Source organism: Oryctolagus cuniculus, chromosome Y (genome assembly GCF_051225735.1).
Source record: "Oryctolagus cuniculus isolate XC-2025 breed Fujian yellow rabbit chromosome Y, ASM5122573v1, whole genome shotgun sequence".
Lineage (NCBI taxonomy): Eukaryota > Metazoa > Chordata > Mammalia > Lagomorpha > Leporidae > Oryctolagus > Oryctolagus cuniculus.
This window is the reverse complement of record NC_142889.1, coordinates 14,103,315-14,130,401: the sequence shown is the minus strand read 5'-3', so window position 1 is coordinate 14,130,401 and position 27,087 is coordinate 14,103,315. Positions and strand designations below refer to the sequence as shown.

General features: G+C 42.4%; 1 long non-coding RNA gene across 3 annotated transcripts; it reads left to right on the top strand.

Annotated features, from left to right (window-relative positions):
- Nucleotides 1-9,072: 9,072 nt before the first annotated feature.
- On the top strand, nt 9,073-26,562 carry LOC149119260 (uncharacterized). Of its 3 annotated transcripts, none has more exons than XR_016228663.1 (3): nt 9,073-9,329; nt 11,460-11,546; nt 26,517-26,562. It is a non-coding gene; the product is annotated as an uncharacterized LOC149119260 (long non-coding RNA). The 3 variants fall into 3 exon arrangements; XR_016228664.1 differs by lacking the exon at nt 26,517-26,562 and adding an exon at nt 19,631-19,755; XR_016228665.1 differs by lacking the exon at nt 26,517-26,562 and adding an exon at nt 16,400-16,473.
- Nucleotides 26,563-27,087: the final 525 nt, after the last annotated feature.

Here is a 27,087-nt window from a genome sequence, read left to right as displayed (position 1 = left end):
GGCCATATGCCTGCATCCTATCATGGCAGAGGTCATTACATGGTGAGAGCAAGCGATGGAACTCATAGCCTGAAATTCTTTTAAAATTTGGGTTAACTTACTCTTAAGGACAGAAACCTTGAGAATTAGGTTTCCAACAAATTCTTTTGGGAGGACATAATAAGGTCAGATTGTATTTCAAATTCTGTGGGTTTTTTCAATTTCCAATATTGTGGGTTGTTTTTCTATTCCAATCTGTTATTTAGCCCATATGTAGATTTCTATTGTAGTTGTTCTATTTTATAGCTATAGAAATAAATTTATGGTTTTTTTAAACTTTCATTATTTATTGTTCTTTATATTTATCTTGTCATTTAAATACTAAAAGGTATTTAGTTTAGCTGTCTTTTATGCTACTTACAACATCTCAATACATTTCTTTCTAGGGATTTTTTTCCCTTGAGTATGAGTTAATTTTTCTTTCTTACATGTACTGATTCTGAATTTTATCCTGACTATTATAATGAAATGTAGAAATTGTGGATACTATTAAATTCTTAGGTGAATGATTTCTGTCTCATAAGGCAGTTACTTGGTTCAATTGAAATCCCAAACTTTTAATTTTTACAGTGATTAGTAACTATTTCTTTTTTTTTTTTAATTTCTTTATTTGAGAGGTAGTTACAGACAGTGAGAGGGAGTGACAGAGGGAAAGGTCTTCATTCCATTGGTTCACTCCCCAAATGGCCACAACAACTGGACATGCACCAGTCTGAAGCCAGGAGCCAGGCACCTCTTCCTGGTTTCCAATGTGGGTGCAGGGGCCCAAGGACTTGGGCTATCATCCAGTGATTTCCCAGGCCACAGCAAAGAGCTGGACTGGAAGAGGAGCAACCAGTACTAGAATCGGTGCCCATATGAAATGCAGGCAGAAGATTAACCTATTGCACCACGGCACCGGCCCCAGTAACTATTTCTTTCACCTTCCAATAGTCCAATGCTTTTTATTGGTTCCTCTGAAATTTCCCATATGATTGCAGCATAGGCGTCAGTAATTTTGATCCATTTTGCATGCAATTTTAGGAGCTTTCTCTTCTACAGTACTTAAATTTCTGTTCCCAGTATTTTTTATTGTCTTCTCAGCCCTGGATTTTTCCCTGTTACATCCTGAGTCAATGAAAAGGCAACTTTTACTTCCTTGATCTGTACATGTGCAGGAGTGTGTCTTCTGGTAATATCTCCCAAATGTGTGAGTTTCCCCTTTATATGTCCCCTCAGTCCAGTTCCTGCCTTTTAGTTTGATTCCTCCTCTCTTCCCCAGGTAGTTGTGCTACAAATTTCTTCTAATTTCAGTTTCTTTTTCTGTTAAGGGTTAATCTGGCTAAATATGCTGTTATCACTATGATACTCTAGTTATTTATATTTAAAAACATGTCCTGTACATTTAATATTCTTCATTATTCATAGTTTCATTTTTTCTGTCCCAGGAGTCACTGCTTCAGGTGTATTTTTTACTGTGCAAGTGAAATATTTCTTGCATAGGGATGATTTTACAAAGCAGAAATAGGGAAATAGTCCTATGTGCCAGATTTAGCTCACTTCCTATTTTGGTGTGGCCTTTGAGTTCATTTGTTGTAACTTTTTCAAGGTTGCTCAGAAATCTTCATACTTACAATTTCTGTTTATTACCAAAAAAAGGACCCACTGCAATGAGCCAAGGGATGAGCTTCCAGTTGTGGAACCTTATTGTCATTGCCTGCTACTCCCAACAACAGTGGGTGATAATACCCATGGGACATTGACAACCAATCTTATATGAGCCTATGTTCAGAGTCCATATTGAGGTTTCATAACAGAGATGTTTGTACATCCATATGGCTTTTGTTAGTCACCAACACATCCAGAGATAGAACTGATACCACATGGCCCAAAACCTGTCACCAGAATTACATTGTAGAAGCAAAGCGTCCATGTGGCCAAAAACCTGAAGGTCAATTAAGTCATCCTCCAGGTGACACATTCTAAATGTTGTAAGAAAACCTACCAGGAGCAGAGCCAAGGGCCAATCCTTTTTTTTTTTTTTTTTTTTTTTTTACAGGCAGAGTGGACAGTGAGAGAGAGACAGAGAGAAAGGTCTTCCTTTGCCGTTGGTTCACTCTCCAATGGCCACTGCACCATGCTGATCCGATGGCAGGAGCCAGGTGCTTCTCCTGGTCTCCCATGGGGTGCAGGGCCCAAGCACTTGGGCCATCCTCCACTGCACTCCCTGGCCACAGCAGAGAGCTGGCCTGGAAGAGGTGCAACTGGGACAGAATCTGGCACCCCGACCGGGACTAGAACCCAGTGTGCTGGCGCCGCAAGGCGGAGGATTAGCCTATTGAGCTGCGGTGCCGGCCCCAATCCTTGCTTTGAGAAACATATCCTTTCTTATATAGCTTGTGATCTGTAGCTTAAGCTTTCTGTTTCAGTGAGCTTATGATTTTCAGTAAGCTTGTGTGGTTTATCCTGTTCCAGGCTGGAAGACTGCCTGCCTAGCCTATGCAGGAGGCCAAGAGGACATAGCACACCATGCCCCATGGGAAAAACCCTGGGTGAGGGCTTAGCACACTGCGACCCACATATGGCATGACTGCTGGCAGGCAGCAGGGGCCCCAGGTACATATCTCCCACCCCCACTTCCTGCTGGGGGCCTTCTAATTGTCAGCTAAATGATCAGCTCTGAGATGTGGCCCAGACCCATAAGGTCACCTGGAAGACTACATAGGCTACATAACCTTCAAGCTGATTGGAGTAGTATAGTGGCACCAGTATCGGCTTTATCCTATAGAATTAGTGTTGCTACCCTGAGCTAGATACTCCCCTTTGCCTGCCATATAAAAGTTTGTGCCTAACTGCTAATAAACAGACATGTTCACCAAAACTGTCTCTGGTGCTTCTTGTCAAGGAACACCATCGCCCCACCATCCTGACAGCGTGGGCCCCACAGGACAAACCCACAAATTTGGAAAATGTTGTTTTTACTTTGCATATTTTCAGACCCCCACCTCCAGGGAAGTCTGATACTGCCCCAATCACACAATATCCAGTGTTTTCATCTGAGATCTCATTAATGTTGCCCTTTTCCCTGATATAATTTTGTATCCTCAGTGAGATGAGAATAAATGAAGTAGTCTGATTTTCACCCTTTTTTACCTTGAATTAATTTCTACCTTAAACTTTTTCAGAATCTGGAAACTCTCATAACATGAAAAATGTCTCTGGGTTGAGTTCCCACAGTTGCCAATCTGTTGGATTTTCTCTTCTTTAGGTCTCTTTCAGGGAAAGTTTGGAAGTACAGAATCAATTTAAGAAACCACTAGTGCCACAAAGGTGACAGTTTATGGTAGTTTTTATAACAGTAATTACAATAGTACTGATACAGATTGGTCCAATATGGGGTATGTTTAGCAATTAGAGCTAAAGTATGATCATAGTTAACTATTGAATCATAAAACAAGACACAAAAGTTTGAATCTAAGAAACATATTAGTTGAAACAATACACTGTATAATTTTAATTTGTATTTCCTTTTCTATTTATTTATTTTTTTTATTTGACAGGTAGAGTTATAGACAGTGAGAGAGAGAGAGAGAGAGAAAGGTCTTCCTTCCATTGATTCACCCCCTAAATTGCTGCTTTGGCCGGGGTTGCACCAATCCAAAGCCAGGAGCCAGGTGGTTCTTCCTGGTCTCCCATGCAGGTGCAGTAACCCAAGCACTTGGGCCATCCTTCACTGCCCTCTCAGGCCACAGCAGAGAGCTGTACTGGAAGAGGAGCTGGGCTGGAAAAGGAGCAACCAGGACTAGAACCTGGTGCCTTACAGGATGCCAGCACTGCAGGTGGAGGATTAACCAAGTGAGCCATGGCACCAGCCCCTGTATTTCCTTTCTTACAGCAATTTATATTTTAAAGATTGGTTTTTGCAAAACAGGAAGTAAGCTGTAATCCTTTGTTCAGTTTTCCATTCAGATGCCATTTACTTCCTTTTCGTATCAATGTCTGATTTTATTATCAGGAACCTAAATAATCTGTGGTGTAACTTGTCATTTTTTTTACCTTGTTTCCTATTTCTTTAATTTTGTTATAAGAAATTTTGATACTAATAAGTCAGGCAGTTCACATATTTCTCAAATTTTTGTATACTTTCTGTGAACTGTGGAATCACCTTTAGCTTTATTCCATGTATGTATTCATGAAAATTTATTGAAAAGTCCACAGGCCCAATCCATAGACTTGCAGTGATATCCCAGGAGGCAATTTGCTTCAACTGGTGCTCTTTTGCTGATTTCTCAGGATATTAGGGCAGTTAACTAGATTATGGTTTGATATGCAGTGACTCTTACTCTCTTCAGGGCTTCCACGTTCAAGATGTATATCAAATCTCATTTTAAGTTCAGGCTGATAGAATGGCCTCTCCTAGAACATTGCTGATCATTGTGACTAAAGAGGGCAAGGAACCAAAAGTGTGCTGTTCTCAGAAGTGAAACACGTCCCTTTCACTGTATTTGCTTGACCAGAGTCATTTTTCTGCCCTTCTCTGACTTTTTCCAGAGTGAGAGTGGGAGTATGTGATCCTCTCATAGGAAACAACACTGAAAATGAGTGGGTAGTGGTCCCCACACATGGGTATTTCTCTCCTCTAACATGTATCTTAACCACATTTCATACTCAATAACACAGCCCTAAAGTGCCATCTATTTATCACTATGCACTCAAATTTAGAATCTGAGTGATGCCAGGAAATTATGTTATGTCCAGATGTGCCTTTTCTTGATCCATAGACCTGCAAGTTAAGCAGAAAGTTATCTGTTTCTCTGGCCCAATGTGCAGGCATAGAGCACAAACAGCATAATCACTGTAAGCATTCAATTTTTAGAATTTTTATTGAAAAGAAAAAGAGGGGCCAGCACTGTGGCATAGCAGGTAAAGCCGATGCCTGCAGTGCCAGCATCCCTTGTGGGCACTGGTTCAAGTCCTGGCTGCTCCACTTCCAATCCAGCTCTCTGCTATGGCCTGGGAAAGCAATAGAAGATGGCACAAATCCTTGGTCTCCTGCACCCACGTGGGAAGACCCAGAGGAAGCTCCTGGCTCCTGGCTTCAGATTGGTGTAGCTCCAGCCATTGCAGCCAATTGGGGAGTGAACCGGTGGATTGAAGACCTCTCTCTCTCTCTCTATCTCTCTGCTTCTCCTCTCTCTCTGTAACTCTGGCTTTCAAATAAATAAATATATATTTTAAAATGTATTTATTGATTTTTCTTAGAGAAATAAGAAGACAAAGAAAGTTCCCATCAACTGCTTCACTCCCCAAATGCCTAAAATGACTGGGGCTGGGGCTAGGCACGTAAAAATCTGGAGTCACAAAGTTGATCCAGGTCTCCATGTGACTGACTGTCACTTGAATCATACACTTCCAGCACTAGAAGGAAGCTAGAGTCAGGGACCAGATGTGAGAATCAAACTTAGGCACTGTAATGTAGGACATGGGCATCCTAGTTGCTTTGCTAATTTCCCACTCTGATATGATGATTTTATATTACTTTTATATTCTAATTTATTGAATCATCCTGATAGTAGTTTTCAGGAGATCATCTGGGTCTTGCAGGTGTATATTGTATGCAAATCATAATAATTTTCAATTATTTTTCTCTTATTGACTAATATCTCATATAAAATGTTAAAGGATTGTGATGATGGAACAGTCTTATCTTCCAGTACTTCCCTGTTAACTCTGATGCTGCCTTTGAGCTGAAATGTATATAGCTTATAAAGCTAAAAAGAATTTACCAGGGGAAGGCACTGTGGAGAAGTAGGTTGAGCTACTACTTGGGATTCACATACCTATCATCATAGTGCCTGGCCTGAGTCCCAGCCTCTGTGCTTCTGATCCATATCTCTACTAATGCATCCTGGGAGACATCAGATGATGGCATAAGTGCTCTGGGCTTTGGTCTTGCCCAGGTCTGGCTGTTGCAGCCATTTGAACCAGTGGTTGGAAGATTCTCTCTCTCTCTCTCTCTCTCTCTCTCTCTCTGGCTCAGAAGAAAATAAAATAAATAAATAAACATTTTTAAAAGAATAATGTGTCATATCTCTCTAATTGAGGATTTGTTTTATAAATGGATACGGTATTTAGCCTTTTTTTGGGGGGGGGACAGGCAGAGTGGACAGTGAGAGAGAGAGACAGAGAGAAAGGTCTTCCTTTGCCATTGGTTCACCCTCCAATGGCCACCGCGGCTGGCACACTGCAGCCAGCACACCATGCTGATCTGAAGGCAGGAGCCAGGTGCTTCTCCTGGTCTCCCATGGAGTGCAGGGCCCAAGCACTTGGGCCATCCTCCACTGCACTCCCTGGCCACAGCAGAGAGCTGGCCTGGAAGAGGGGCAACCGGGACAAAATCTGGCACCCTGACCAGGACTAGAACCCAGTGTGCCGGCGCTGCAAGGTGGAGGATTAGCCTAGTGAGCCACGGTGCCGGCAATGGATATGGTATTAACAACATTTAGTTGCTGTGTTTTTTAAAAATCATGATCTAGTACCGCTCTGTTTCTTCTTATCTGGATAGATCATCCTTAGTGCCTGTGGTATCCTATTAGGAATCCCATCAATGATGGGATAAGCTATTCCCAACTCTTCATTAATCAATTCATTTGTTGATGCCTCAAATTGAGCAGCTTCTTGGACAGGAGGCACACCATGAACTACAGCAGCACCTAGTTGAAGGCACTGGGTGGCTACCCTACCCTTTCACTCCCAACTGCCAAGGGCCACAACTTTGTCACATGCAGGCACCTACAGATGCCCACAGCACTGAGGCTAGCCTTCGAACCACTTCCCAGTGTGCCCCTGGCCAGCCGCATGGTGGCCCCACTAGCCTGTCACTGTGATCTCTTAACACAGTCAGAATTCCATTGTTCCTTTCTTGTGGGGAAGGTTAGTTCTAGGTATATAAGAAAAACTTTTGTGGTATATTTGCAATTACAACATTAACACAGATGGAATATATTTCCATTGTGTTTTTCTTACTGTCAGCATACAGAGCACAAAATAGGCTTCATCTTACATTAGAGACACGTAAAACACACTGAGAGAATGGATTCCCTATTTACCTGTTTTGTGACCCAGAGCTGAAATGCTGAAGACAAATGCTCTGTAAAAGATATTGGTGTCATAAGACCAGACTGTTATGTCCACCCAATGTGAGTAACAGCATCTGGACAATTCTCAGAGGACCCTGTACAGGGATGTGATGCTGGAGATCTACAGCAGCCTGCCATGCTGGGGTGAGTGACACTCCCCAGTCACACCCAAATCTACCTATTTCATCTCATTTGATAAGCAAGTAGCTACCTTATAAGGTGTAATTCTGTTTAGGTATAGGATTTGAGTCCATGACGGATGTGAGTATCCACATTCTCCAGCAAAGGATTTAAACTGGCCCTTCTGTTGCACAACTCCTGAACCCAAGCCATTGTCTTTCAAAGAATTTGACTTAATGATGACAAATTCCTTCTTCCTTCCTTCCCCTCTTCCCCTCTCTCTCACCCCTCCCCCTTTTCTTGCTTTCTTTGAAAGGAACAGTTAGAGAGCTCTTCCATCTGCTGGTTCACTCTCCAAATGACCACAACAGCTGGGTGTGGGCCAGACTGAATCCAGGCACTTGGGACTCCATCTGGGTCTCCCTGACATGGGTAGCAGGGTCCCAAATATTGGAGCCAACTTCTGTTTTCCCAGGTGCATTAGCAGAGAGCTGGATTGGAAGTGGATCAGCCAGGACCCGCTGCACACAGAGATTTAACCTGCTGGGCCACAATGCCAGCATGAAGTACAACTAGACTAGATTGTGTTTGAAGAACTGCCTGCTGCAGTTGTTTCTCCTCAACCCTTTCCTAATTATAATCAGTGAGATCTCCAGGGCACCCCCACCCTCAAATGACCATATAAATACTCTCAGCTTTTCCAAACCTCCAGACCGAGTGCAGGCGGGGAGTGTTTTTGTGTTTGCCCACATATATAAATACCCTCTTTTCAGTTGAGTTTCTGAAGAGGATAAATGTTTCCCCTCCTCCCTCGGTGCACTTGTCTGTCTCCCAGCACTCCCCACAGTGCGGCAGAAATTGTAATATTCAAAGAGACCAGAACTGCCTGGCTCTAGACTGCTACACATGAAACAGGAGACTAGGAATACAGCGTGGGACTGAAAGAGCCCTTAGGGGGGATGAAGTGGAGTAGAGAGCTGGAATTCCAACCAGGGAAGAGACGCAATTCAGGGGTAGGCTAGGAAGAGAAAGAGGGGTGAGGAGTAAGTTGTTAAAGTATTTGCAAAGTCAAAAACCCAAGGGGCTTAGCAAAATGGGGAGGAACAAGTACGTAAGGGCTAAGTTGGAAAGAGGTGAGGGACCACCAGAGTCTGCAAGTGATTACGGGGTAAGTTTAGGGGACCCAGAGGGTGACCTTCAAACAGTGGCTTGAGCCCCAGACTAAAGGTAGGGGTAGCAGGGAAGTGTAGGGGGCGGGGCATCCCCGGTAGAGACTGAACGGGCTCCCAGAATCTGCAGCGAGTGGAAAGAGAAAGGGGGCAGAAGGCAAGGGGTTCAGCAGCGGGGGAAGCCCTGGAAAGATGCTGGGGTGGCTGAGGGTTGGGACAGGGATGGTGGGGGGGAGGGCTCCTGGAGAGCACACGAGTCGTGCAGCAGGAGCCCTTGTCCACGGGACGGACCTGTATCGGCCGTCCGGGTCGCGGGCGGGAATCCCGGAACCGTGGCCGCATAGCCACTTCTCCTGCACCCGGGGGACCTTGGGGCGGGCTCCACCGCGCCTCCCTGAGGGACTGGAAGGAGGAGGGCTGGCGGGAGAAACGACCCGTTGACTGACAGCAGGTATCGCCCAGGAGCCTGCAACCTGAGCCGCCGGCTGTCCCGCGCAGGTGCCGAGCGGCACCGTCCCGGGAACTTGGAAGAGAGAAGTGACGCAAGCGCGCCGGGTTTGCCGGCCTCTCCGCACAGGCGCAGCAGAACTGGCGAAAAGTGCGCGGTGGCGGTCCAGTGGCCGCCGGAGCCTGGCGTTAAGGATTCTTTTCCCTCCTAACAGGTTCCTGCGTTAGCAGCCGTGAGGTGGTCTCCAAGTTGGAGCCAGGAATAAAGCTGTGGTGGTGGAAGAAGCCCTCAGCCTGAGCCTCTCAGGTCCGTCAGCGCCTTCTAAGTCGGAGGCTGCGACTAGGAGGAGTCAGCGGGTGTGCTGCGCGCTTCTCCCGGTTCCTCCTGCGCTCCCGGTCTTGAGGAGAGTTGGTTCAGGCATCTGCAGTCTCCATGGTAGGCTCTCCTGTGTGCATCCATCCTCCTTGTGTTCTGTTGTCACTGACTGTGCCAGCGTTTTATTTTTTGTCTACACTTTGTTGAAACGGGTTACTCCCGTTAGTCCTGGAATCCTGGTCCGAGTCTGACCTCTATTTCCTTCTCTCCCTGTTGGATACCCTTGTACATAAAGACAGTCGTGTCTGGTGCTATAATAGTTTTACTTGGATTTTAGTCGTTTTATTGTCATTATCCCCCTTCATGTTGATCCTCAGTTTCATTCAAAGTTGCTGTGAAATTCTGTTTCCCAACCACAAGGTCCTCTCTGACTTCTGATTGGATTTGCTTTTAGCTTAGATCTCAGCAGATCCCCAGTCAGGACGGACACTTCACCCAGGTCTTCCCAGGTGACCAGGCTACATGCTGATGGGTGCTCTAGCTGTAGTCACGCCTTTCTTGTTGTGCATGCTGAGGACAGTCCTGCAAATCACCCTCCCACCTCCACTGCTGCCCTTTGGGAAAAGCACATTAGCCCTAGTCATGGCCTTTGAGGATCCCCCAAATGCAGTCATGAGATGCAGACCTGCAATACAAGAATAAACAGATTTAAAGGGAAATAAATGCTTATTTGTGTTTTGTAAAAAATTAAACAAAGGCGAGATAGCTATTCTTTCCTCAGAATTGACTTAAAGATAATTTTTTTAGAGACTGAGAAAAATCAGTTGTTTTAAGAAATTTAATTAAGTGTATTTAAAAGCTATACTTTTTTGTATATTTCTGTCAACTCACATATATAAAGTGAAAACTAGTGTAAGGGGGCTGGCAGATCGTAGTAGGAGACATAGTCACCTCTCTCCATGGGTTTATAGATGGAGTACAGCAAGGAAACAGGGGTAAGAAACAGAAAAGAAGAAAACAAAAGTAGGACCTGGACATGGAAGCTTTAGTTATTCAAACTGGATGCCCCAAATATTGATGCTCATTTTTTAATTTTTCACCAAGCTGGGAAGATATGATCCCAAAGCACTGGTCCTGTCCTGCAACTGCTTTGTATCAGACAAGCATCTTGCAGAGTATCTCTGCTCCCCAGAGTATCTTTCAGGCAGTTGGGAGACCCAGGCTCTGAGAGGGATCAGGAGTGGATTGAGCTGGGGAGGTATATATTTGGACAGAGCTGAAGCCAGGTTTACTTGGGAAGGTAGTGACTTCAGGGCCTTCTTCCTGAGCCTGCATGTCTGAAAAATGAGGTCAAGGGGTAGAGGGAAGGAGTGACTGGGAATGATGGGACTCACTGTGAGTGCAGCATGGATTATGGATGAGGCTGCACACATTCTGTCCACACTGTGCGTCTGATCTGTCTCCTGAGGTGGAGCAGTTTCAGTACCTGGTCACCTGGTTCAGGAACCACCAATGGCAGTGGGCAGGACCTCATTTGCTTTTGCTTTCTGAGATGTGTGCAGCTGCTCCTGTGACTGGACTAGGGTTCTGATTTCTCTGCCTTTCTTGACCACCACTCATACCGTGTTCATCAAGATCCTTGCATATCCCCTGGTCTCCAGATGAGACATGGGGATCATTTTCCTGATGAAGAAATTCTGTATTTATCAGTGAGTAGCATAGTTCTCTCTTTTACCAGGGTTGCAGATATACTGTTAGTATCCATGAGATCCAAACATGCTCAAGCTGCTTACATGTGAACTTGGCTTACACACTATACATTTCTTGACACTGCAAGCTAAGCAAGCCTGCCAGGCATTGGGTGGACAGAAGCAAGTGGGTTGTGAATCTTGCATGGCCTGTCCCAGAGGAATCAGCAGAATGCAAAAGTGAGACAGGAATGAGTAGAGCAAATTGGGGTCAAGGAGAGATCCTGTACAGTATGGCTGGGTGCAGAGATAGCAGGATCTTGCTGGGCAGAAAGATCTCACAATGTGCCATCATCCCCAGCCCCTGGTTCCCTACCTGCAAGTAGCCACTGCTGCACCGTCGTTTCTTTGTCTTTTTCCACTCTACTCTCTCTATATCTTTTTCCTCTTTGGTTTGGCTTTAGCTTTTTCCAATTTTTCTAATTTCTTAAGGTAGAAGGGTAGTTTACTGATATCAGATATTGTTTTTAAAATATCCCCCATTCACTGGTTTACTCCCTAGATGCCCACAACAGCCAGAGCCAGACCAGGGTGAGGCCTAGATCCTGAAACTCCATTCCTGTCTCTCTCATGCACGGAAGAGACTCAGGTACGTGATCCATCACTTGTGTGCACATTTTCAGGAAGCTGGAATATTGGGCAGAACCAAGGCTCAAATCCAGGACATGGACATTTAAAGGGGCATTTTAACCACTAGGGCAAATGTGCGCCCCTAATTTTCTCTTGTGATCCTTCATAATCAGAAAATACCTTCTGTGAGTTCAGTCCTTTTAACATTTATTTAGTCTGTTTTATGACTTAGTGAATCTTATATGCATTTTGGCTTTTCAGAGTTCAGATATAAACAAGATAATATATTTGCCTTTCTGTGCCTGACTTGTGTCACATAATATAATGTGCTCTATTCATGTATCTTGTCATGTGACAGAATTTTCTTCTTTTTCAATCTGAGTAGAATACATTTTAAGTCCATTCATGTGTTGGTGAACATATTCATGGATTTTATTTCTTATGTACTCTACATGGGAGTACAGCTATATCTTAAATATAATGGTTTCATGTTCAAATATATACATAGTTTTGGAATTAATAAATCCAATGCAAGTTCTATGTTATGTTTTTAGAGGAAACTTCATACTGCTTTCTAAGCTATCTGATTTAATTTACATTTCCAGAGACTATTGTACTTATGAACACTTAACTATTTTGCATCTTTTTGATAGTAGCTATTCCATCAGGTGAAAAGTGATACATTATTTTTGTTTTATTTGTGTCTCATCATTAATAATATCAAAGATGTTTTCATATGTTGACCATTTATATATCTTCTATTGAGAAATGTCTATTTGGGTCCTTTTCCTATTTTAATAAAGATATTTGAGTTATTTTGAGTACTTAGATTCCCTTATATATATTTGTTGTTAGCCTCTTTCTAATGTGTGGCTTTTCTCTTCACTTTGTCATTTATCTTGCAGTATAAATATTTTTTAATTTCCTATAATCCCAGTAATCTGTGTTTCTTTTAATGCCTGGCTTTTGGCATTACATCCAATAAATCATTTTCTGGACTGATGTCTTGGGACTTTTTCCTGTTCTGTTAGTACTTTTCTAGTTTTAAATTTTATGTTTGAGCATGAAATCTGTTTTTTAGTGATTGCATATAAATATTTAGATGTAGCCAATTTATTTTGCATGTGGATGGCACATTATTTTCAGCAGGATTTGTTGAAGAGACTACTATTACTACATTTTATGTTTACTACATTTGTATACCTTATTTGAAAATCAGTTAATTGTCAATTTTTAGGTTTATGTCTGGGCTTTCCATCCTAGTCCATCAGTCAATGTTTCTGTTTTTGTGCCAGTACCATGCTGTAGCTTTGTAATACATCTAGCTTTGGTGTTTTTGCTAAAGATTGTTTTGGTGATTCTTAATCTTTCCTGTTTATACAAATTTTAATATTGCTTTCTGTTTCTGTGAAGAATGACATTAAAATTTTGATTGGGATTGCATTAAATATCTACATTGTTTTGTGTGGGTAGGAAGGACATTTTAACAGTATTATTTTTCTGATCTATGAACATGGACTAGCTTTCCATTGTTTCTGCTGTCTTCAATTTCCTTTATTCATATGTCACACTTTTGAGTATACAGATCATTCTCCTTATTGGTTAATTCAATCATAAGTAGTTATTTTTATGATGTTTAAATGAGGGCTTTATTTTAACTTTATTTATTTATTTATTTATTTATTTGAAAGGCAGAGTTACAGAGAGGCAGAGGCAGAGAGAGAGAGAAGTCTTCCATCCACTGGTTCACTCCCAAAATGGCTGTGGTGGCCAGAGCTGGGCTGATCTGAAGCCAGGAGCCAGGAGCTTCTTCCAGGTATCTCAAGTGGGTGCAGGGACCCAGGGTCCTGTGCCATCTTCTACTGCTTTCCCAGTCCATAGCAGAGAGCTGGATTGGAAGTTGAGCATTTGGGACTGGAACTATTGCCCATGTGGGATGCTGGCACTGCAGTCAGCAGCTTTCCCCCTATACCACAGTGTGGCCCCCCATAATGTATTTTTAATTACTTCTTTAATCTCTGTCATTTCCTTTTCTTGCTGATTTTCTTATTTAGTGTTTTTCCTAATTTGTTGAGCTATAACATTAGATAATTAAATTGTTTATTTGATATCTTCTTTTTTGTTGTGGTGATATTGTACTTCATTTTGCTACATCCTATTAGCTTTGTATGCTGTTTCCTTATTTTCTTCAAGGTATTTTTAGCTTCCCTCTTTAGTTTTTCTTTGATCCTGTAGTTATTTAGGGTTGTATATGGCTTAGTTCCTACATATTTGTCTATTTTCTAATTCACCTATTATTAATTTCTATTTTCAGACCACTAGGGTGTGAAATTATACTTGATATGATTTTAATCTTAAATTTGTTGACATTATTTTTGTGGCTTAATGTATGACCACATATATTGTATGTGTACTTTGGATGACTTTTGATTTTATTGTATTGTTCTTAGACAAAATATGTTTTTTTTTGCTTGTTCTTTTTCTAGATTTTATTTATCCCAAAAGTTACCTTTAGCAAGGTCAGAAGTACTTGTCCTTGGGAGCTTCCAGTTTTATCATGAGGTCTTTGACTCTAATAAATCTTGCTTTTAAATCTCAAAAAATTATTTTTTATTTATTTATTTGGGAGGCAGAGCTACAGAAAGGGAGAGACAGAGAGAAAAGTCTTCCATCTGCTGGTCCACTCCCCAAGTGGCTGCAATGGCCGGAGCTGAGACAATCTTCAGCCCAGAACCAGGAGCTTCTACCAGGTCACCCTCACGGATTCAGGGGCCCAAGCACTTGGGCCATCCTCCACTGCTTTCCCAGGCCATAGCAGAGAGTTGGATCAGAAGAGGAGCAGCCAGGACTAGAACTGGCACCCACAAGGGATGCCTGCATCATAGGCAGAGTCTCAGCTCACACCATAGCACCAGCCCCCAGAATGTTTTGTATATGTCTGGTAGGACCATTTGTTCCTAATGCATAATTCAGTCCCAATGTTTTCTTGTTGATTTTCAATCTAGATGATCTATTGTTGAAAATGGGGATTTGAAATCCCTGCCTTTATTGTGTAATAGTCTGTTTTCCTTTAAATTTCTTATATGTATTCCTGTGTTTTAGAGACAGAGAGATATTCTGAGTTTAGGTGTGTGTACAATTTTATATCCACTTGATGAACTGATACTTTTATCACTATACAGTGACCTTTGTCTCTGTTACAACTTTGGCCTAAAGTCTGATTTAGTTGATCTGACTTATAGTTACCTCTGATTATTGTTGCTTTTCATTTATATTGATTATCTCTTTCCATCCCTTCACTTCCAATCTATAAATGCCCTTTAAAGTAAATGAGCCTCTTGTAGCCTCTATATAGTCATATCTTTATCTTTTTTTTTGTTCTCCATCCATTGTTTGCCTTTTATTTAGAGAATTCATTTACATTCAAAATAATTATTAAGAGGTGAGGATTCATTACTATTTTATTAATACTGTTGTTTTATAAATTCATCTTTTTTTCATCTCTAACCAATATCCTTTGTGACTTGATGATTTTCTATAGTGACATACTTTGAATCTTTTAAAAAATCTTTTTATTATCTCTATTTCAAAAAGTTAATGAAATTAGAATTAAAATATGTTGATTTTGGTGAAAAATATTTTGAAATTGCACATTTTCCTGAACTTTTAAGAGATCCCTCATGATATAGTTGTTTGCCTAGTGGTTTTCCTAATTCTTCTATTAAAAAAAAAAAAAAACTCTAGGTTGAGAGCCTTAATTCTGATATCATTCACAGACTATCCTTTTACTCCCCCTCCTCCTACATTTTATGTTGGAATGTCACATTTTCACCTTATACTTTGTATCATTTAGGAAATGTTGCAGCTATAGTTATTTTTCATTTATTTATTTATTTTATTTAAGAAGTAGAGATACAGATGGAGAGAGGTAGAGAAAGAAAGAAAGGTCTTCTGTGCACTGGTTCTCTCCCCAAATAGCCACAACAGCTGGAGCTGGGGTGATCTGAAGCCAGGAGCCAGGAGCCAGGAGCCAGGAGCTTCTTCCAGATATCTCATGCAGGTGCAGGGGCCCAAGCACTTCAGCCATTTTCTGCTGCCTTCCCAGGCCATAGCAGAGAGCTGAATCAGAAGCAGATTAGCCGAGACATGATCCTGAGACAAGAACTGGTGCTGACCTGGGATGCCAGTGCCACAAGTAGAGGCTTAGCCCAGTATGCCATAGCTTCAGCCCCTATAGAGTGTCTTTTAACCTTTTACTAGTGATATAATTTATCAGTCTTCCATAATTAGAATATTAGTGGTTTGAATCTGATACTGTATGCACACTGGCTTATGAGCTTTGTATTTTCACATGATTTCTTTTTTTTTATTTATTTTTATGTTGACAAGTAGAGTTATAGACAGTGAGAGAGAGAGAAAAAGGTCTTCCTTCTGTTGTTCACTCTCCAAATGGCCACTATGGCCAGCACTGCACTGGCCTGAAGCCAAGAGCCAGGTGCCTCCTCCTGGTCTCATGTGGGTGCAGGGCCCAAGCACTTGGGCCATCCTCCACTGCCTTCCCGGGCCACAGCAGAGAGCTGGACTGGAAAAGGAGCAACCAAGACTAGAACCCAGCACCCACATGGGATGCCGACACTGCAGGAAGAGGATTAACTAAGTGAGCCACAATGCCGGCCCCTCACATGATTTCCTTATACTAGTTAGTATCCTCTTCCTTCCCCTTGAAGAATTTCCTGTAGCAGTTTTTCCAGTGAATGGTGATAAACACCTTTACCTTTTTTTTTAAATAAAGTTTCTTTATATTCCATTTTTGAAATACAGGATCACTGAAAATAATACATTGATTCACATTTTCTTGTTTACTTCTTTCAGGACTTTGAATAAACCATACCACTCCCTCTGGACTGCAAAATTTCTGCTGAAAAATATATTGACAGTCTTATTACAGTTCCATTGCACATAGTGAGTTGTCTTTCCAACACTACTCTCCAAAGTCTGTTTATGTCTTTAAGTGAAGAGCCAATTTTTCAAACCTTCCTTTTAATGTAAAATGTAAAAATGTGCATTTCTTTCCCTGACCCTCTGTCCTCCACCCTTCTTTCTTTACACTTAACCCAAAATGAACCCATTTCCTTTCTTCAAAAGTTTTAGAGTAGGAATCTTGCATCTCCTGTGCTCATGCCACAGCCCTGTGCTCCTGCCCCAGGCCCTGACTTGCTCTGACACACACAGCAGCAGGCAGGGATGGTGCTGTGCCTCTTGTCCACTGGATATGCTGAAAGTTACTCCCTGTCTGAAATTCTCCTAGGTAAGGTACCCTGCACTGGTTTCTTCATGCTGGATTCATCCCAAGGGTTAGGGAGGTGGGGGTGATATTGAGGCCTGAATTTCTGAGGGATCCCTCCTTCTTCGGGGCAGTCTCTTCCTAAGGAGACATGTCTGGGGCAGGGTGGGGAGGCAGGAAGCACAATAGGAAAGGGGTAGATGGAATGTTTGAGAAAGGTGTTGAAAGTACACCTGCAGTTTGGGGAAGTTCCATACGGATATACTTGCTGGCCAAGGATGGTAACTGCCCTTTGGAGAGCTCAGATACAGTGCATGGGACAGAGCTAGGATATCCTTGGTGACCCTGGTATTCTAGCATACATTCTATCCAGTCACTCCCTGGCATTGAATATGGGGATTGGCATACCATTGTCATGCCCCTAGAGTGCAGAATCTCATTGTTTAGCAGCCTTCTCTCCAAAATCTACACATTCCTTTCCAGGGTGAGTCTTTGTCACAGTCTTCCTTGTGTCAAGGTCCCCCTCTTCTCCTGGCATTCCCCTTTCATTCTCCCCCCTCTTGGTGAAAAGTGACTTTCACTTGTGTCCTTCCCATGAGGATAGTTAAGATGGTTATTGTGCAAGGCTAAGTCAGTTGTGTAGACATGTGGATGGCACCTGCCCCTTTCTTAATGAATAGAGCTCACCTCCACATGCCAAGGCTGCTGTGACAGTGTTGGTATGTGTTAAACAGAACCCTCCAGCTTGCATCCCCTGTTCCCAGCCCTTACACCATTGTCACCATTTTGTGTTTTTACATTTCCATCAGAACCTAGAACTTTTGCTTTCATTTTGAAAGGGAAATGAGTTTGTTGAGAAGGCTGAGAACACAAGTATCACATAACAATTTAGCTCAGTTTCTCCTATACTTTCAGGTGCAATGGAGAAGTCATTTGGGACATAGACTCCTAGGAGTACTTTCTCATCTGGCCTTGTAGTAGGCATGCACTTTGTCATCTTTTTCCCTTACATGTCTGTTCCTCCTTAATCTGTCCTCAAAACCTATGGCAACTTCATTATGGTGCATGATGTGTTAGAGTAAATGTCCCTTTGTTTATAGCACAGTCTGTAGCACAGGAATGCCCCTGGCCAGAATGTCCTCACTGTAGGCATACTACAGCCTTATTGGTGAGAATGCACATGTTCTTGTTAGAATGTGACAAAGAGTAGACATCCTCAGACATCAAGTAACAGCACTGGAAATAGCAATCTAAAGTCACTTGAAGTCATACTTAGTGGTCCATCCTGCTTTACCTGCCCTTATGTGGGTCTTTTTGAGGTGATGCCACTTATCTCTTACCACTTATCTCCAGATACTTTTGAGGTCTCAGAATCAAGAGATGTATTCTTCAGGTTTTCTGTTGTTGTTAGGGCTTGAGACACAGCACCCCTAAAGTGACAGTAGGAAACCAGAATACACTGCCCCAACATTCACTGCTCTTCGCTATTATGTGCTGGTTATTCTGGGAAACTGCAAGCACCAAGGAACTGTGAAGTGTGCTTTGTTAATAGAAGTTTCCATCTATAAAAAATATTAGAATTATTATCCTGTTATTCTAATAGTAGACTAGTATTAGTAGTATTCTAACAAACATTTCAGGAAGAAGGGGGCTCTGGACAAGCATTACTACCAAAGAGGGTTTTTATCCATTTTGAGCTTTTAGCTGCTGACACATTAGATTGTGAGTCAGTTCTGTGTCCTTTCCAATCAGATTTCATTAGAATTACATACTTTAGTGCAGTAAGAGATTCCTTTTATATATTGCTCACAGATGCTACATTCTTTTTTATAATATATGTTATAAAAACAAAGGCAGGCTATACTTGTATATGTGGACTAAACATATGGAAATGTTACCCACAAAATGTGGCTCTTATAGTCTGCAGCTTTGTAATGTAGAATTCTCAGGGGCTCCTGTATGGCAAAGACTTTAGCTTGGGAGGTATAGTACAAGACTCAAATTCTAGGCCGGCACTGTGGCTCACTAGGCCAATCCTCCATCTGAGGTGCCGGCACTCTGGGTTCTAGTCCCGGTTGGTGTGCAGTTTTGTCCCAGTTGCTCCTCTTCCAGTCCAGCTCTCTGCTGTGGCCTGGGAAGGCAGTGAAGGATGGCCCAAGTGCTTGGGCCCTGCGCCTGCATGGGAGACCAGGAGGAAGCACCTGGTTCCTGGCTTTGGATCAGTGCAGTGCCCCAGCCATAGCGGCATTTGGGGGGTGAACCAATGGAAGGAAGACCTTTCTCTCTCTCTCTCTCTCTCTCTCACTGTCTAACTCTGCCTGTCCCCTCCCCCCAAAAAAAAAGATTTTGTGCTTAACTTCTTGGAGGAGGTCTACTATGGGCCTGTGTTTCAAAAGTCAAAGTATATCATGCAGAATTCAATGGCTATGCTTTGAATTAGCCTCTAGCACTTCACTTTAGCCATGGACACACTCATTGTGTTTCCTTTAGAAGGAAGGTAAATATCAAGACTTTACTGCTTGCAAAGTTTTGTCTTACCCTATTAATGTTCGTGGTGATTTATGGAGTGATTCTGCAGAAAGTTCTATGAGTGTTTATAGGGAATGAGTTGTGTAGTTTTATATGTACACATACACACATTCAGAACATTCCTTCAGCTCTTTTTCTCATGACTCAAGACTACTACAGTTAAATGATCTGATTATGGACTCAGTCAATAAATGTAACTCATTTTTACTGGATGCTGTTTTGATGTCATAGCCATGATTTTCTATTAATTTTAATTTTCCCATTCTACTGTACTTTTCTGTTTGATCAAGAATAAGCCTAATGACTGAAAGGATATACTGGATTTGGAGACTCGACCAGGACAGCACTGTGATCATCTCGGATTGTGAGGCAGCTACATGTAGCCTGTGAGCAGTGCATGATGAGAAAGATGTGGAGGCACCCTGTGGTGAGCTCCTTGTATGTATGTCAGTGTCTGCTACTTTAGATCCACTCATGTGTGAGCTCTGCTGAGAGGGAAGTACTCTGTAGTCAACTGGAACTCATTCAGCCAAAACCTTGATTTTGCATCCCTACTACCTATTGACTGGACTTCCATGTGCATATTTTGAGCTTAATTATACCTCTATTATCTCATTTCAGATAGTGAAAACTAGATAAAGAGAGTATAGATTATTATCAATGATCATTGTTACTAAGCAGCCAAATATGATTTAAACTAAGATCTGGGGCAGGTGTTTCGCCTGTGGTTAAGATGGTACCTGGGACACCTAAATCCCATGCTAGAGTGCCTAAGTTTGCATCTTACTTCACTCCAAATTCCAGCTTTCTGCTGATGCACAGCTGTCATTGATTTCTCACCACCCCATTTGGAGACCTGAATTGAGTTCATGGCTCTGAGATACAGCCTGGTCCATCCCTGGCCATTATAGTCATTTGAAGAGTGAACCACCCAATGGGATTCCCTCCCTTGCTCTATCTGAAGCTCTCTGTCCCTCAAGTAGATTAATATAATTTTAAAAATACAAAAATTAAGGTCTGTTTAGCTTTCTAAAAATATGTATTTATTTATTTTTAAGTCAGTTACACAGAGAGAGCGAGACACAGAGATCTTCTATCCACTGGTTCATCCACCACATAGTCACAATGGCTAGAGCTGGGCCAGTCCAAAGCATGGAGCCAGGAGCTTCTTTCAAGTTTCCCATGGTGGTGCTGCCCTCTACTGCACTCTGAGGTACGTTAGCAGGGAGCTGGATCAGAAGTGGGGCAGGTGGCAGCTTAACCTGCTATGCCACAATGCCATCTGTTTAATTTTTAAACTTGAGTTGTTTGGGGACCATAGGTAAGTCTTAAAAGTACCCAAAGTGTTAATTTTAAAAAGCTGTGGATGTAGTTGAAAAGCTGGAAATTAGAAGACTAAGCACATTGATCTATATAAGATCAGCAGCTGCAAAGGATGATAGGCTGAATGAACCATCAACTTCTCTTGACTCTTGTTAAAATTTTTAGCTGGAGGGGTCTGTGCTGTGGCACAGTGGGTTAATGCCCTGGCCTGAAGTGCCAGCATCCCATATGGGTGCTGGTTCAAGACCCGGCTGTTCCACCTCCAATCCAGCTCTCTGCTATGGCCTGGGAAAGCAGTAGAAGATGGCCCAAGTCTTTGGGCCCCTGCACCTGTGTAGGAGACCTGGAAGAAGCTCCTATCTCCTGGCTTGGGATTGGCACAGCTCTGGCCATTGTGGCCAACTGGGGGAATGAACCATCAGATGGAAGATCTCTCTCTCTCTCTCTCTCTCTCTGCCTTTCTCTCTGCCTCTTCTGTGTAACTCTGACTTGCAAATAAATAAATCTTAAAAAAAAATTTAGCTGGAAAGACAATTGACACCTTTTTTTAAATTTGAGACAGGGAGATAAGAGAAACAGAAACAGAGAAGTCTCCCACCTTCCAGCCCAACTTACATATAAATTTCTGCAGTGCACAGGCCAAGGACAGGAAACACAGTTCTTCTCTTCCATGTAAGTGGCAGAGACAGAATTAAATGAGTCCTAACTTGGTGTCTCCTGGGATGCACAGTAGCAGGAAGCTGGAGGTGGGAGCCAAGCCAGGATTTGAACCTAGGTAGCTAATATGGGACAAGGGCATCTTAAACCTATATCTTAATCACTAGAGCAATCACTAGATCAAATGCTCAAACTAGATCCACAATCTCAGGAGGCCAGAAGTATCATTTATGGTTTATATTCTTATGACAGTGAAGAGAATCAGGATGCAGGGAACTGTAAAATCCAAAAATAACAAGGATGATCTCTGTAGTGAGATGTCAGAGTCATATTGTAAATCCTGTACCAGAGAGAACCAAATCACTCCTCCCTCTGTAACTCTGGAGGCCTCTTAGTCAAAGTCAGTTTCTCCCAATGGGAGCTTCTAGTCAGGTTTGCTCTTGCCCATATTATCCAACAGCTCAGTGATCCTGCTAAAGTGCTTTGTTGTGGGACATTCTCTTTGATACTTCCCTCTCTGAATTAAAAAATGACAAGGCAATGGACACCTTATGTATTACTCCTTTACAAAGAGACCTGAGGTGTATAAGGCAGGGGACCTTGATATCAGGCAGTCAGAAAGGCTCATTTACAAATTAGGGATCGATGTAAATATTGAGGTCTATTGGATTTAAAAAAAAAAAGAAAATTTATTTGAATGTCATTTACAGAGAGAGAGAGAGACAGAGAGATCTATACACTGGTTGACTCCCCAGATGGGTGCAATGGCCAGTGGTGAGTCAGGCTGAAGTCAAGAGCAATTCTATTGGGTCTTCTATTGGGTCTTCCATGTGGGTGGCAGGGGCTCAAGCACCTGGGCATCTTCTGCTGCTTTTCCTAGGCCATTAGTAGAGAGCTGGATCAGAAGCGGAGCAGCTGGGACACAAAATGGCACCCATAAGTGATGTCAGCATAGCAGGCAGCAGTGCTATCTGCTACCCCACACCACCAGACCCAAAGATACTGCTTTTGGATGGAGATTCTTCTGGGCATTTTATTCCCTGTCTGCCCCACCCTTTATTCTCTTACACATATGTTCCAGGTAGATTATGTTTAGAAGATAATCCTACTATAATTTATTTCTAGTAAGGATTGTTTATCAAGATTAATAAATTTTAATGGTTTTAAGAACTTTGGATTACATGCAACTGAAAGACCATGTTATAAAGAATTGGGTACTATGTTAAACACTTGGCATGTGCTAAGAATTAATAAAGTAACCTAATATGCAATGATGAAATTAAGAATCCAGCAAAGATAATAAAAGTCTGGGTAAACCTAAAAATGCATGTAGAGGACGGGCATTTGGAATAGTAGTTAAGATGCCAGTTACGATATCTGCTTTCCACATTGGAGGGTCTGAGTTCAGATTCAGACTCTGATTCCTGACTCCAGTTTACAGTCAGTATGGGCCTTGAAAGGCAGCTCAAGAATTTAGGTCCTTGCTGTCCATGTGCGAGATCTGGAATGAGTTCCCAGCACAGAGCTCTGGCCAAATACAGCCCTGACTGTTCCAGCATTTAGTAAGTGAATCAAGAGATGCAGGCTCTTTCTTTTTCTTTCATTCTTCCCACCCCCATCCCTTTGCCTGTCAAACATGCCTGTAGAAATTCATGGTGTAATCAGTCCTTGGATTGATAGAAATTCTCCTGAAGAGATGCTTACATATTGATTTAAAAATGTATAACTGTACTTATATAAATGATCATATTTAAAATTTCCCCTGTATTATCGCTGTAGTTTTACATCATTCAAAATCTTTTTAGCATAGTGATTTTTTTTCAGTGTGAAGCAAAAGTATTCCCAAACTATTCCTTAGGTTTCCATTCACCTCTTTTCAAATGAATCCCAGTCTTCACCTCATTTCTCTTAAAAGTAGCATTTCCAACTAAGGTACAGAAAAGGGACATTTTTCTTAGAATTGCTTATTTTATTTGAGAGGCAGAGGGACAGAAACAGAATGATCTTTCATCACTTGTTCACTCCTCAAATGACCGCAATACCCAGGACTGGACAAAGTAGAAGTTCATCTGGGTCTCCCATGTGGGTAGCAGGTCCCAAACACCTGGGGCATCAACTGATGCTCACCCAGGTGAGTGAGCAGAAAGCTGGATCAGAAGCAAAGCAGCGAATAGTGCTGTGGCATAGTGGATGAAGCTGCTGATTGTGGTGCCGCCATCCTGTATGGGAACTGGTTCAAATCCTAGCTGTTCCTTCCAATCCAGCTTTCTGCTATGGCCTAAGAAGGCAATAGAGGATGGCCCAAGTCCTTGGGCCCCTGTGCCTGTGTGGGAGACCTGGAGGAGACTCCTTGCTCCTGGCTTCAGATCAGCACAGCTCCAGCCGTTGCGGCCATTTGGGGAGTGAACCAGTGGATGGAAGACCTCTCTCTCTCTGCCTCTACCTGTGTCCCCGCCTCTCAAGTAAATAAATAAATATTAAAAAAAAACTAATCAGGACTTAAACTGGCAGCCAGATATGTAACTGAAGGGTTAAAAAGTTAAAAGCCGCTCCCGCTCCCCCTGCCCTCCTCTGGTGAACTTCCTGACCTTGTTAGACTTGCTCTGTATAGCCATTCTCTTTAAAGTTAGTTAGTCAGTGAATTACCCCAATGTAGACGTAACCTTAGTTTCACCTAAGTAAGATAGAAGGAGTCACTGTTTAGAAATTAACAAACCTTCACTAAGAAATCTATTTGCTCCTGGAACTCTGACCCCACCATATGTCCCTTATCGCCATTCGGCTGCATTCCTAGGTACCATCGAGGCAGTTCTTGTAACCTTGTTGTGTGGCCCTCCCTTTTGGTAATAGGAGGCTTTTTGATCCTCCCTGTATAGGCCATATGGTTCTCTGATGTCTAATCAAGCCCTTACTCGATATCCTGTACTCCCTGTATTCATAAATCAACTGATTGTAAAATCACTTAACTTGTATCAGTTGTTTACTCTGCACCGACTGTTTGATCTATGCAATGATTGATTTTCTTTGTTTAAATGTGTATAAAAACCCCAACTCTCTACTTCTTGGGGCTGCCTGTTCTCTTATGCTCAGGGGCCCCAACATGTTGGATCATCAATAAACCTTACCCTTTGCTAATTGCATGAGAGAAAGCCTCTTGGAGTCGTTCTTGGGGTGGTGGACGCTTTTTCAACTCTAACATAACCTGCTGTACCACAGTGCCAGCCTAAAAGTAAAGTCTTGAAATGAGTCACTCATGGTTGTTCTACATTAGTATAGGCACTATGGCTTAACAGGTGGGGCCACCGCCTGTGGTGCCGGCATCTCATATGGGCACTGGTTCAAGACCTGGCTACTCCACTTCTGATCCAGCTATGGCCTGAGAAAGTGGTAGAAGGTGGCCCAAATTCTTGGGCCCTTGCACCCACATGGGAGACCCAGAGGAAACTCCTGGCTCCTGGCTTCGGATCGGCTCAGCTCCAGCTGTTGTGGCCAATTGGGGAGTAAACCAGTGGGTGGAGGACCTCTCTCTCTCTCTCTCTCTCTCTGCCTGTCCTTCTCTCTGTGTAACTCTGACTTTCAAGTAAAATAAATCTTTAAAAAAAAGTTCTGTTCACAGGCATTTGTGTGTGTATATGTATATATACATATATATTTTATATATTCATTTATATATTTATATATACATATAAATGTATACCAAAATGGATTATATATTAAAAATAAAACATTTGGAAAGGGACTATTTTAAATCAAAGTCGTAGTATAATAAATTTGTGTCCTTATTACATAAATATTTGTATGTGGTTTATAATTCTTGATAAGTTAAAAAGACTTCAAGGATTTAGAAAGAATAATGTTTAATAATGTGTGATTGATATAATTACTGAACATTGATGGTAGTAAAGTTAGATATAAATTTCAGATTTTTTTCCAGTGTCATTATTCTGTCTTATTACATTTTATTCGTATTTCCAGATGCAAAAGCAACATTTTTGATATAATCTTTTTACAGCATTAGTTCTCTCTTTTATAAAACTTTTTGGTTAAGTTGATCAGATTTAGGCATTTTGAGAAAAAAGAATCTTAGAAGGCCTAGGATCTGAAAAGTGAAAATCAGCAATTCAGATCAATAGAGGTTACCTGTAAATATCCTCACATAATATCTCAATAAGTTAGAAATTAGCATCAGGAAAACTCTTCTAAAGATGTTCCTTGGCTAGGTAGTCTAAAAGTATAAAACTCTTAAACTGAATCATAACTTACATTATTTAGGAGAAAATGATTTTTAAAGGTCACTGGTCTTGGCTGGCGCCGTGGCTGAATAGGCTAATCCTCCGCCTTGTGGCACCAGCACACTGGGTTCTAGTCCCAGTCAGGGTGCCAGATTCTGTCCCGGTTGTCCCTCTTCCAGGCCAGCTCTCTGCTATGGCCCGGGAGTGCGGTGGAGGATGACCCAAGTCCTTGGGCCCTGCACCCCATGAGAGACCAGGATAAGCACCTGGCTCCTGCCTTTGGATCAGCGCAGTGCGCCGGCTGCAGCGCGCCGGCCGTGGTGGCCATTAAAGGGTGAACCAATGGCAAAGGAAGACCTTTCTCTCTGTTTCTCTCTCTCACTGTCCACTCTGCCTGTCAAAAAAAAAAAAAGTCACTGGTCTTAAAGCTGTCAATGTCAGAGTCCATGTTGAACTGAATGAAGGACATCTCTCACTGGTGCTCTTTATAAGGCATAGTTGGCTACACCAAAACCAATTTGTTTTTAGCTTCCATCATGGCAGTTTATTAACAGAAAGCCATCTGGTGAGTCAGCAACCACAACTGTCACCTTTCCTGTGGGTGCTGTGTGAGCGTCTGGGTGACGTCCTCAATCGTACCCAAGTGAGCTGACTGGGCCCTAGGTCCAGGGGTCTTAGTTCTGTTCATCTGTGGCCCAGAGTTTGATGTGTAGGGCAGTGATACCTGGCTGGTTGCACCTCTGGGCCACGTCTGGCCAGCCAACATGGAAGTATATGGTGAGGATTTGTCTAGGTCAGCCTTCACCTTTGTCACACCTGTCACTGGGCAGATGGTTTCCTTGACAAACAGTGACATAGACAAAGGTGTCATTGAAGGAGGTGAAGAAGTGACAGATACCAAAGATACTCTCTCAGAAACCTGGTATCCAGGCTAATGACCTGTTATTTTCCTTCTCTTTGTGAGGTGTTACTTCTGTGTGTCTTCTTCAGACTCTACCACTGAAATGAGAGGGCAAGGCCAAAACACCAGTTTTTACAAAGAGGAGTTCACTTGGGTGGCCAACATAGGAGGTAAGGGCTCTTGCTCCAAACCACCTATTTCCTTGTTGCTCAGGGAGGGCTTTGCCATAGGCACAAAACAGCAGCTGGGGGAAATTCAGGAGGAGTCTTGGGCTTTCAGGAATGGCCTTGTATGTTTCTTCTGTGCACTGGAAGATTCTCAGGTGATCTGGTCTTGTGATCAGTGATAGTGTATCTTTGCATTGTTACACTTGGACACATCTGTCCTGGGAGATATTTTTGAAAGAAGCAGCAATTGTCCTCTCAAAAAACAATTTGCATGTGGTTGGTGATATATAACAAAAGTTGAAGAAATTGGTTTCTTTTTGCTGGCAGGGCAAGGGAAGGAACCCTTATGAGGAAACCATTTTTTTTTTCCTTTTAAAGATTTTATTTATTTGAAAGGTGAAGTTATGGGGTATAGTTGGTGGGGTGGGAGACAGAGATATTTCTTTGGCTGGCTCACTTCCCAAATG